This window comes from Euleptes europaea, chromosome 8 (genome assembly GCF_029931775.1).
Source record: "Euleptes europaea isolate rEulEur1 chromosome 8, rEulEur1.hap1, whole genome shotgun sequence".
In the NCBI taxonomy this organism is placed as follows: Eukaryota; Metazoa; Chordata; class Lepidosauria; order Squamata; family Sphaerodactylidae; genus Euleptes; species Euleptes europaea.
In genome coordinates this window covers 20,224,386-20,237,179 of record NC_079319.1, presented here as the reverse complement: position 1 = coordinate 20,237,179, position 12,794 = coordinate 20,224,386, and positions in this window count along the sequence as shown.

Genomic DNA, 12,794 nt, shown 5'->3' with positions numbered 1-12,794 from the left:
GAGCAGCCTCTGATTGTGTCACTGGGCCTTGTGGCTAAGATTTTTCCTGTGGGCCATTAACTTCCCAATCTGCTGTTTGTTTAATTCTCTGTGCCTCTGCTAGGGTTGCCAGCTCTGGGTTGGGAAATGTCTGGAGATTTTGGGGGTGGAGCCTGAGGAGGGCAGGGTTTGGGGAAGGGAGGGACTTCAATGGAGTATAATGCCATACAGTCCACCTTACAAATGGGTGCTTTGTAAGGTGGACTCTATGGCATCATATATATAAACCATTTTCTCCAGGTGAACTGATCTATGTCACCTGGAGATCAGTTGTAATAGCAGGAGATCTCCAGCAACCACCTGGAGGTTGGAAACCCTAGCCTCTACCGAATTAATTTTTCTAAGCTTAGATTTATGGGGATCCAGCTGTGTACAGATGACCTCATTTTTTATGAATAGTAGATTTTGTCTTAAGCAGTCATTTTTGCTAAATGTAATTTGTATTTCATTGATCTTTGAAAATTCCACATTCTCCTGCCAGAATCTTAATAAGGGTTTTATTTATCTTTTCTAAAATCATACAGACCCATTAAGTACAGTGTGTGCCCTTTAGATACCAAAGGCACACAAGAAGAGTGTCAGTTGGTCTATTTCAGTGATTCATCCCATTGTGTGCCATGTATATCTATGTGCGTAGGAGACAAGGACAAAATACAATTAAATTGTTAAAATTGCCCTCTTCCTGAATATTGTATCTTGTCTTGAGAGAACGGGGGCCGGAAAAAGGCTATTTCCCCTCCTTATACAATCACGATTCGGAAGCTTTCATCTATAGATGGGGTGAGGTTAATCACCGGAGAGTTCTAACCACCTTGGAAGGCTGTAGTTAAAATATATAAGTGCTTTCCCAGAGGAAGGCAATGACAAACCACCTCTGCTTAATCACTTGCCCTGAAAACCCTATGAGGTAAGCTGGGTACCCAAGGTTGGGTGGAATAAATAAAATAAATTGACAGTTAAAATATAATTTATTTAAGGCACTATGTCAAAATAAAAGTATTTAAAAAAATAGTTAACACAGCACACTGGCATCTCCTAAGGTTGATATACTGTAACCACATGCCCTGAAAACCCTATGAGGTAGCCATAAATCAGCTCCAACTTGATGGCACAAAAGAAGAAGAGGAAGAAGAAGAAGAGGAAGAGTTGGTCTTTATACCCTTCTTTTCTCCACCCTTAAGGATTCTCAAAGTGGCTTACAATCGCCTTCCTTTCCCCTCCCCACAACAGGCACCTCGTGAGGTAGGTGGGGCTGAGAGAGTTCTGAGAGAACTGTGACTAGGCCAAGATCACTCAGCAGGTTTCATGTGGAGGAGTGAGGACTCAAACCAGTCTCCAGATTAGAGTCCGCCACTCTTAACCGCGGTCCGCTACGCCACACACACATGCACACACAGGCACACATATATCTATAGGTAGAAACTTGCTTCTTGTACGGATTTGCGTATAACAAAATTCCCAATCCAAAATAGTTGATTTGGGTCATTACCATGATTTTCCAGAACAGTAACACAAATCTGAGATTCTTATCTATTATGAAAACCCCTTCCTAGAAAAATCTAGATTTCATTCTTTCTTTTTTTGTCTTTGGATGCTGCTAGCCAGCCACAGCATAGACTCGTGTTTTTCTTTGATCCTACTGATTTCCTGATCAAGTTGGATCCTTGCAAGGGAGGAACATAGTGCATTTCTAACCAACCATCTCTGGAGACAATCCTCAGAGAGCCACAGTCCTCTTTCCCTCCCTCCTTTGTGGTGGTGGAGCCCTTTTATCCTTTGCAAGTACTACGGCTGGGAAAATAGAGAACTGGAGCACCTTGTTCAGGGCCTGTAGAATTCGGCCCCTTGGTCCAATTTGCTTGAAACGTAGGAGTTTTTAAACAGACAGGCAGCACTCATTCTGCTGCAGGGTTGGTGTCATTTGGTTGAAAAACAGCCACTCCACCCCCTTTTTGAAAATTCCCACAGAAAATAATGGCAGACTGTCATTTTTGTCCTGTTACAAAAGCGTACGTCATAATTTGAACCAAAATTAGAAGCGGGGCTATCTCAACAGTAGTATAGTGAAGAGTAGACATAGTAGAGAAATGATAGAAGATAGATAATGGCTTGGATACAGCCAGCTTTCCCACTGTTGAAAAAGGCAAGAAGAGGTCCCCCTTGACCACCGAGAAAAACTGCTGAGGATCATGGGGCATCCATGGATGAAAGCCAAGTGAAATGGGGGATGTAGTTAAAAAAGGAAGGAGAGGAAGTGATACAGACCACTCTAACTTGCTTTATGGTTTCATTTGTTTGTTTGTTTTCTGTAAAGCAGGGTTGAATGATGTCTAGCTGCATTGCTCCAGGCAAATAAGTTACTTCTGGAATTTGGATATGTGTTTAACTCCTCTCAGGAGAAGACATCATATTAAAGGTTCAGTTGATATTGTGCTGACATTACATTCATACCAGTTCTCAAGAGACAAAACTCCTTACTAAATATGTAGCATTCTGGCACTATACCTCGGGCATCACAGGACTTCAGAGAGGGTGTGCCCACAATCAATTCAGGTAACAATGCAAGCCTTGTTGTGTGTCCCATCATCATTTTTTTATTACAGAAATCATTGCAGACATGCATATACAAAACCAAAAGAAACAAAACGAAACCATCACAACAAAACAAGTTAGTGTGGTTCATCAAAAGCAAGACATAAGAGCCAGCCCAGTGTAGTGATTAAGGTGTCGGACTAGAACCTGGGAAACCCAGGTTCGAATCCCCACTCTGCCATGGAAACTTTCTGGGTGACCTTGGGCCAGTCACACACTCTCAGCCTTGACCCTGGCAAGTATTTGGATGGGAGACCTCCAAAGAATACCAGGGGTGTGAGGTGGAGGCAGGCAATGGCAAATCACCTCTGAATGTCTCTTACCTTGAAAACCCTGTGGGGTTGCCATAGGTCAGCTGTGACTTGGAAAAAAATGTCTTGAGTACCAGCGTGGTGCAATGGTTAAGAGCAGTGGTTTGGAGCGATGGACTCTAATCTGAAGAACCAGGTTTGATTCCCCACTCCTCTGCATGAAGCCAGCTGGATGACCTTGAGCTCTCTCAGCCCCACCTAAAGGGTTGTCAACCTCCAGGGACTAGCTTGAGATTTCCTGCTATTACAACTGATCTCCAGCCGATAGAGATCAGTTCACCTGGAGAAAATGGCCGCTTTGGCTATTGGACTCTATGGCATTGAAGTCCCCCCCCTCCCCAAACCCCAGCCTTCTCAGGATCTGCCCTAAAAACCTCCCGGTGATGGCAAAGAGGGACCTGGCAACCCTACCCATCTACCTCATAGGGTTTCTGTTGGGGGGAAGGGAAGGAAAGGTGATTGTTAGCTGGTTTGATTCTTCCTTAAGTGGTAGAGAGAGTTGGCACAACTCTTCTTCTTCTTCTTCTTCTTCTTCTTCTTCTTCTTCTTCTTCTTCTTCTTCTTCTTCTTCTTCTTCTTCTTCTGTTGCTGTGAAGCAAAAATTGAGGAAGCAATTACCTGACCATCATTCTCATGGGTTTTCTTGAGGCATCTGCTCGGCCATGTCAGAAAACAGAATGCAACAGTAAAGGACCTTCCATCTGAGCCAGCACTGGTCCGATCTTCTCATTCCAACTATTGCTCCAAAATCTACTGGCTCTGGGGACACGCAATTCTCATTCTAAAGATATTTGACATTACTGAACAACGTCAGAAACCAGGATACAATAAAGTGTGTTAAATCAACTCCAGGTGTTGTTCTATCGCCCAGAAACAATCATTCAATCCTAAAGGGAAAGCATGCCAACATTTTCTACCCCGGATTTGGGATTCCGTCTATTCCCAGGCCAACTGCAATAATAAACGTTTCATTTCTCAAAAATCAAAATGTCTTGCATGAGACTCTCGAAGACTCCGCCAGCAGTGTGACATTCCCTTTCCACTTTGTTATGAGAATAGCGTACAGTACTTTATCATTATATAAAAGGAAACAAAGTTATTTGGGTAGACTTGGGGGGGCACAAGCAGTGGCGAGGCACTGTGCTCCTACCTCTCTAATCAAGTTATCACACAAGAAAAATGTTAATATACTGCAGAATTGTCAGGGCACCAGTCATAACGGAGATTACTGCAGATACAGCAATAATAAAAGGACTCCTATTGCCCAACAAAATTATATTACTTTCACTTGGATTATATCCAATATCAGACTACTTCACCTCAGCTGCCGTGAGACATAGAAGTGGTTTTGCTTTGATATAATTGCATAGCAATCAGTCTGGCTATACCGTAATATGTGAATACTCTTCATTGACTTTTCCATGCCACTTATTCGTGTTTATTAACATAATTAGAGCGCTTCTGGCTTATTTTGGCCCACAGTGTCATACTTGGTGACATAGTTTATGGACATAAGCTTATTGAGCAACTCTTGTCTTTCGGGAGTGCTTGACCATGGAACGAATCACATTTGTTGCAGGTGTTAATATTCTTTCTTATTAAGGTGATCTGCCCCTGCAGAACATTGCTGTGACCCCTTTCCCTCTATTTTGGCTTCTGGTTAAGGATGGGGGAACATTCCTTGCCAGTTAATAAGGCCCTGGAGGTCATGATTAATTTGGGTAAACATGGAGCAGGGCTAGGGCCAGAACAGAACAGCAATGCTAGCCTTATTGCCCTAACAGAAAAAGAAGAGTTGGTTTTTATACTACGATTTCCTCTACCAAAGGAGTCTCAAAGCGCCTTACAAAGCGCCTTCCCTTTCCCTGCACCCCCTCCACAACAGGCACCTTGTGAGGTAGATGAGGCTGAGAGGGTTCTGAGGTCACCCAGCAAGCTGCATGTGGAGGAGCAGGGATCAAACCCAGTCCTCCAGATTAGAGTCTGCCGTTCCTAACCACTATACCACACTGACTTTACATATGATGGATGGAAAAGTGGAGAGTGTATAAGAAGGAATGAATTTTCTTTCCCTTCTCTTCCCTTCTAATTTGACAGACCAAAATCTAGCTTTATATAAACACTATGTAGAATAATATTGCTTACCAATATGCTGTCATATTCTCCTTGGTGTATATGTTTGTCACAATGCTCAAGGGCCTGCCAGTTTGGCTCATATTCTGTTCATATGTCATGAGCAGGAAGCCGATTTTTTGTTGGGCAGTTCAGCTGTTCATGAGCAGCTTCGGTCTGTTTGGCAGGATACTTTCTGCATATTCAAACAGTACAGTACAGTGCAGTCAGCAAGATAAGGGTATGTTCTGACATGCCTTGGATGGCCCAGGCTAGCCCAATCTCTGTTCCGATCTCATAAGCTAAGCAGGGTTGGCTCTGGTTAGTGCTTGGATGGGAGAACACAAAAAAATTCCAGGGTCATGATGGAGAGGGGCTGTGATTCAGTGGTAGAGCCTCTGCTTTGCATGCAGGAGGCCCCAGGTTCAATCCCTGACATCTCCAGTTAAAGGGACTAGGCAAGTAGGTGATGTGAAAGACCTCTGCCTAAGACCCTGGAGAGCTGCTGCCGGTCTGAGTAGACAATACTGACTTTGATGGACCAATGGTCTGATTCAGTATAAGGCAGCTTCATGTGTTCATGTGAGAGGCAGGAAATGGCAAACTACCTCTGTCTCTTGCCTTGACAGCCTTATGGGGTTGCTGTAATTCGGCTGTAATTCGACTTGATGGCCCTTTCCACTACCATGTTCACACAGTTATTGGCAATGCTACCAATGGGGTGGACAATCAATGCTTCCCTCTTGTTTCTGAAAGCATAAAGGGAAGCTGCCTCGAGGATAGAAGGAAGTGAGTGGCTGCTTGCCTGCATGGGGAGAGATTGGTTCCATCATGGGCAGAGCTGTTTCCAGTCGCTCTGAACGCCTGTCCATAGTGTTGCGGAACTTCCTGCCCCAGGATGTGGTGATGGCTGCCAACTTGGAAGGCTTTAAGAGGGGAGTAGACTAGGGTTGCCAACCTCCAGGTACCAGCTGGAGATCTCCTGCTATTACAGCTGATCTCCATCCGATAGAGATCAGTTCCCCTGAAGACAATGGCTGTTTCTGCAATTGGACTCTTTGGCATTGAAGTCCCTGCCCAAATCCTGCCCTCCTCAGGTTCCGCCTTAAAAACCTCCCACTGGTTGTGAAGAGGAACCTGGCAACCCTAGAGTAGACATGTTCATGGAGGAGAGGGCTATTCATGGCCACTAGTAAAAATGGATACTAGTCATGATGCATACCTATTCTCTCCAGGTTCAGAGGAGCATGCCTATTATACTAGGTGCTTTGGAACACAGGCAGGATGGTGCTGCTGCAGTCGTCTTGTTTGTGGTTTCCTAGAGGCACCTGGTTGGCCACTGTATGAACAGACTGCTGGACTTGATGGGCCTTGGTCTGATCCAGCAGGGCTTTTCTTATGTTCTTATAATTTTGATCTTTGGTCATTTGTGTTTTCTGGGGTTTCATGGGCTTTTTGTTATATGTGCATGGATTTTTTCTTCTTCGTATGATACTTTGAGTCTGTACTGAATGGAGAAAATAGGTTAAAATGCCCAATAAATAAAAATATTTTCCATAACCCCTTGAATGTAAGCATCACTGAGAATTGATGGCAACTTCTCTCAGTAATATGTATTCACTGCCTTGTAATCAATACACAGCAAGGAATGAGGAGTAGAGAAAGAGATGCCCATCTGTAAGGAGATCTTAGCAAGGCTAAATATGGCTTAATTTGGGGTGGGGAAAGGACATGGCATGTATGGGTTAAAAGCTCCAAATAGCTTCTTGTGCCTAATCTGCAAGTGAGAAATCTCATTACAAATAAAACAGTGCTTTTGCCTACCCATCCGAAATTTGCAGGAAGAGTCCCTTCGGTGATGTCTGCAACCTTGAACATTTTTTGGGGGGAGGGATTTTAGTTCCCATTGAAACCACTAGAAATGAACAAAAATGAACCGAATAACTAAAACGAATCCTGTGCGACAATATTCATTTTTTAAAAGGAAACAAATTCAGCCAAGATGAAAAATCAGTTGTTCACCCACCTAGCAAGCAATGGAAACCACCTTACATTTGGAATCTTAAATAGAGAGAGAAGGCCAGCGTGGTGTAGTGGTTAAGGGCAGTGGTTTGGAGCGGTGGACTCTGATCTGGAGAACTGGGTTTGATTCTCCACTCCTCCACATGAGCGGTGGACTCTAATCTGGTAAAATGGATTTGTTTCCTCATTCCTACACATGAGGCCAGCTGGGTGACCTTGAGCTAATCACAGCTCTTAGAGCTCTCTCAACCCCACCTACTTCACAGGGTGTCTGTTGTGGGGAGGGCAAGGGAAGGTGATTGTAAGCCGGTTTGATTCTTCCTTAAGTGGGAGAGAAAGTCAGCATATAACAACCAACTCTTCCTCTTCTTCTTTTTCTTTAAAACATCTGGTGATCAAAGGTATCCCTGGGTCTGTATCGTCCACATTTTGCGAGATGTGGGAATCTGAGGATTGGTACATTGCAGAGGGCTGCCTTTCGCTGTTATAAAGCCTGCTCTAGCCATTATAGCTAAGCCAGAAAGGGATATCAGAAGCTGTCGCAAGCAGAGCTCTCTAAATGATTAGCGGCACATTTTGGGCTGAGAACTCTTAACAGCCAGTAAGTGACAAGCACGCTGAGCCCTCAGCATAAATGTGCATTTTCACAATTAAGTGGAGGGCGTTTTTGTTCTTTGCAGCCATCTTTTATGGCAATTAGCTTCCTCTCTCTCCACCCCTGTCCTGCCATCTGTATGCAGTCGAGCGCCTTCCAGATGTTAGAGTCCTGAATACAGAGTTTCATAGGGTCATTGTCTGTTCTGCGGCTCCCATTCAAGGAGCTGCACGTTATGGGGAAGATGCAGAGCATTACGTGTGGAATACATTTTCCGCCGAGTGACCATTTGTACGTATGCGAAGCTGAAGTGTCATCAGAACGATTCCAAGTCGACGGCTGCCGTCGATAGAAGCCGTTTAGCTCGCTTTTGCCCAGGAAGACGGGAATAGCTGTCTTGCAGCTGTAGCCTAGCTGGAAACCTGCCTGATTCAATATTTTCCAGATTCACCCCAAGCAGCTGCAACTTTAATTTATTTTTTAAAACTTTTATTATCATAAGCGGCGGAGATGAGAGAGAGCTGGAAATGAGTTCGCATTTTAAAAGAATTTGGTTTGAGGGGAATTCCGCTGAGGACATATTAAGGCTACTGTCATTTGAGCTTGGCTTGGCTGTTTGTTACTGTTATCTTTTCCTTTTTTTCCTTCCAGTGTGGCGGTGCACATAGAGTCAATTAACATCAAGATGAGGAAAAAAGAGGAGCATGTAGTGAGGCAGGCAGGTTTTGCTTGGAGGGGTTCATCAGCAGCCTGTTGCTGCTCAGTTGTGGTTTCCCATGAAGTGCGTGTGTAACTGCAGAACACTGATTCCAGCAGAAAGCCAATATATGTGGACAATGCCTGCATTTTTAAATTTTATTTATCTCTAGAATTTGTATTCCACCTTTCAGCCCAATCAGGGCCACCAAGGAGGTACCACCAAGGGGGCCCCGCCTTCCCCTTTCCACAGCTCTTCAACACAATTTCATTGTCCAATACACATCATCTGCATTGCCATTTATCATCTGCACTGATATGTCAACTGTAGATAGGGCTGCCAACCTCCAGGTTCTAGCTGGAGATCTCCTGCTATTACAACTGATCTCCAGCCAACAGAGATCAGTTCACCTGGAGAAAATGGCCACTTTGGCAATTGGACTCTATGGCATTGAAGTCCCTCCTCAAACCCCGCCCTCCTCAGGCTCCACCCCAAAAACCTCCTGTCGGTGGTGAAGAGGGACCTGGCAACCCTATGTATAGAACTCACATACATTACAGAATACTTATTCAAGAGATTGCTAGCCATGTATAATGGTTTCCTTATTGTCCCCTAAAGTATTACTGCGCCCTAGAATCTAATGGATGCTCTCCCATTGGGAGACGTTCAGTAGTTTTGGACATTGCTGAAGGTTTTGCTGAGTCAGTCTTACCACATGGAAATTTAATTATTTACAAAACATGTAAATAAATGTTTTTGGCTCGACCAGGGCCACCAAGGTGGCTAACAGTTAAAGAAAAAAAAATTCTCAATGCATATAATTAAAATAATGCATGAAAAAATAAAAATAAAACATATTAAAACAGCGATGCCAGCCTCCAAGTGGGATCTGGGGATCCCCTGCAATTACAGTTAATTTCCAGACTACAGAGGTCAGTTCCCTTGGAGAAAATGGCTGCTTTGGAGGGTGTATTCTGTGGCATTGCACCTAGGGTTGTCAACCCGGAGTGTGGAAATACCTGGAGATTTGAGGGTGGAGCCTAGGAGGGTGGGGTTTAAGGAGGGGAGGGCCCTCAGTAGGGTATAATATCATATAGTCCACCTTCCAAAGCAGCTGTTTTCTCCAGTAGAATAAATGTTTTAAATAACTAAATAAGCAATCTGTGTAGTCTGCAGATCAGCTGTAATTCCTGGAAATCTCCAGCCCCCACCTGGAGAATGGCAACCCCAATTGCACCTCACCATGGTCCCTATCCTCCCCAGGCTTTATCCCCAAATCCCCAGGAGTTTCCCAGCCTGGATCTGACAACCCTATCCTTCCATCCCCTCTGGTGGCCGGGGTGGACCTGGAAACCCTATCTTAAAAGCACATAAAACAGTAATTAAAACATAGAGCTGGAAGAAGCAGTCACTGGGGGAACACCAAACCAAAAAAATGTCTTTGCCTACTGGTAGAACCGAAGGGGAACAATGCATTTCCCTGGGGAAAGAAGTATAGTTTTGGTGCCAAGGCCGAGAAGGCCCTGTTTGGAGTTCCCGCCTGCCTAATCTGAGAAGGCAGGGCCACCTGAAGCAAGGTCTTGGATGATGAACTTCGCCATTGGGTAGGTTCATATGGGAGTGGGGTAAGGGGTCCTTCAGGTAAGCTGGTCCCAAGAAATATAGGGCTTTAAATATCAAAACCAGCACCTTGAAGTAGGCTAGCAAATGAACTGGATGCCAGATACTTCTGAGGAAGGTGGCTGCTGAGATTCTTTAGCCTAGGCAAAGTTAATTTCTAAGGAAATAAAACAACAACTGTAGAGCTGAAACTAAAGCACTGGCTATGTGAGATTCAAGTATTTTATTTTATGTGAGATTAAATAATCCCCATATCAGACTCCCTTTTAGTAGCCCCCCCCAACTCCAATAGACATAGTTCACCTCCCTCCTCCGCTTTACTTTGCAATGGCCTTACAGTAAGATTGCTGTCAAAAAGGCAATCTTCTGAAAATCTTTCATTATACTCCAACTTGCTAGAGCAGTCCGGTGTTGTTTCAAGAAGGGGTTGTTCTATCACAAAGGTCACTGAGATATTTTACCAGCTGAAAAGGCTGGATTTCATTCTAGGACTTGTGGAGGGAAATATGGACTCGGCTTCTTTTTTCAAGTGAGGTGTTTTCGAGACTAGTGATAAAGCAATTAAAGCATTAGTGAGGAAAGGTAAATGCAGAAGTCAAACACATCATCAGTAGGTAAGTAAACAAAACTTGTGTTGGGGAGGAGGGTCATCTATTCAGTTCATTTTACTTCGTTCTATCAGGGTTAAAAAAAAGAGAACCCACCCTCCACATGCTTCAGGCTTTCAAAGAAACTCAATCGGTTTTGAAAATATATTTTCCAACATTAACGCAGCCAAACCCCTCCAGAGAAGACAAACAGTGCACTGAACAAAACATAAAAAAATAAGAACAAGAACTATCAGAAGCCTTAAAACACATAGGAATTCCCTAGCGAAGAAAAATACTAGCAGGGTGTTTCATGCGAGGGGGAAAAATTACACATTTTAAGCCATAAATTAAACTGCCTCCCCTGAAGAAACCTTTCATATTCAATTCTGACAGATTCCAAATGTTTGCAGTGCCATTTCTACAACTCCTTCCAGCCGATTAAATATGATGAATATTAATAAATAATAAAGCCAGGTGAAGTGAGGTTTGTGGATGGAGATAGAAATTAATGCATATAAAATGAGTGACATGAAAGTCAAGAAAGTGGTGCTATCACAGAAGAAAGAAAAGCAGTTAGATAAAAGGAAAACTGGGAAAAATAAACAAAATATTCTCAGATGGATATTCAGATCCCAGTGCATACACAAAAATGAGAACTGTTAAGTGGGGGAAAAATGAGCTCAACAGCAATAATGGTTATGGTTAGGAGTCTGCAGCTGTGGCCAAATGTGGTTCAATACAGAATCAAAGAGCAAGCATGGTGTAGTGGTTAAGAGTGGTGGAATCTAATCTGGAGAACCGAGTTTGATTCTCCACTCCTCCACATGCGTGGCAGACTGTAATCTGGTGAACCGGGTTGGTTTCCCCACTCCTACACATGAAGCCAGCTGGGTGACCTTGGGCTAGCCACAGTTGCTTAGAGTTGTCTCAGCCTCACCTACCTCACAAGGTGTCTGTTGTGGAGAGAGGAAGGGAAGAAGGTTGTAAGACGGTTTTATTCTGCCTTAAAAAGCTAGAGAAAATTAGCATATAAAAACCAACTCTTCTTCTTCAAAAAAGGGTCTTTAATACAGGAAATGAAATATTTGTTAAAGTATATTGGAGGGGTAGGTGAGACCTTGATCTGGATTTCCAAGGCTAGCCTGATCTCATCAGATCTCACAAGCTAAGCAAAGTTGGCCTTGGCTAGTACTTGGATAGGAGATCACCAAGGAATATCAGGGTTGCTATGCAGAGGAAGGCAACACTACTTCTGTTAGTCTCTTGCCTCGAAAATCCTACTGGGTTGCCATATGTCAGCTGTAACTTGATGGCACTTTACACACACACAGGTGGGATGCTAGGGAGGTGGGGGAACAGTATGTGAAGAAAATGGCAGGCAAAGATTTGTATGGGACTAAAGGGCTTCTTGCCCTGTCCTGGATAGCCCAGGCTAGCCCAATGTCATCAGATATTAGAAGCTAAGAGGATCGGCCCTGGTCAGGATTTGGATGGGAGACCACCAAGGAAGTCCAGGGTCATGACCCAGAAGCAGGCAATGATAAACCACCACTGTTCATCTCTTGCCTTGAAAACACCACAGGGTTGCTCTAAGACAGCTGTGACTTCACGGCAAAAAAAAAGAGGCTTCTTAGAGATGCTTTGTTGAAAGGGAAATGATAGAGGTGAACAGTTGCCAACAATCCATGAGCCAACAACTTGCAGATTTATGCCAGTGCACTAAAACAATTGCACAGAGTGTGTGCCACTTCCTAATAAAGAGTTTACAACAGTCAGTGTTTAGGCTGGAGCAGCTTTATGGGTTATTAATCAACATGTCAGCAGCCTGAATAGCCTAGACCTAGACTTGAGCTCATCAGAGCTTGGTAGCAATGCAGGGTCGGCCATGGTTAGCACTAGGATGGGAGACAACCAAGAAGAGCCAGTGTGGTGTAGTGGTTAAGAGCAGTGGACTCTAATATGGAGAACCGGCTTTCATTCCCCATTCTTCCACATGAGCGGCAGACTCTAATCTGGAGAACTGGGTTAATTTCCCCACTCCTACACAAGAAGCCAGCTGGGTGACCTTGGGCTAGTCACAGTTATCTCTGAACTCTCTCAGTCCCACCTACTTCACAAGGTGCCTGATGTGGGGAGAGGAAGGGAAGGAGATTGTAAACCAGTTTGATTCTCCTTAAAAAGGTAGAGAAAACCAGCATATAAAAAACAACTAGGAA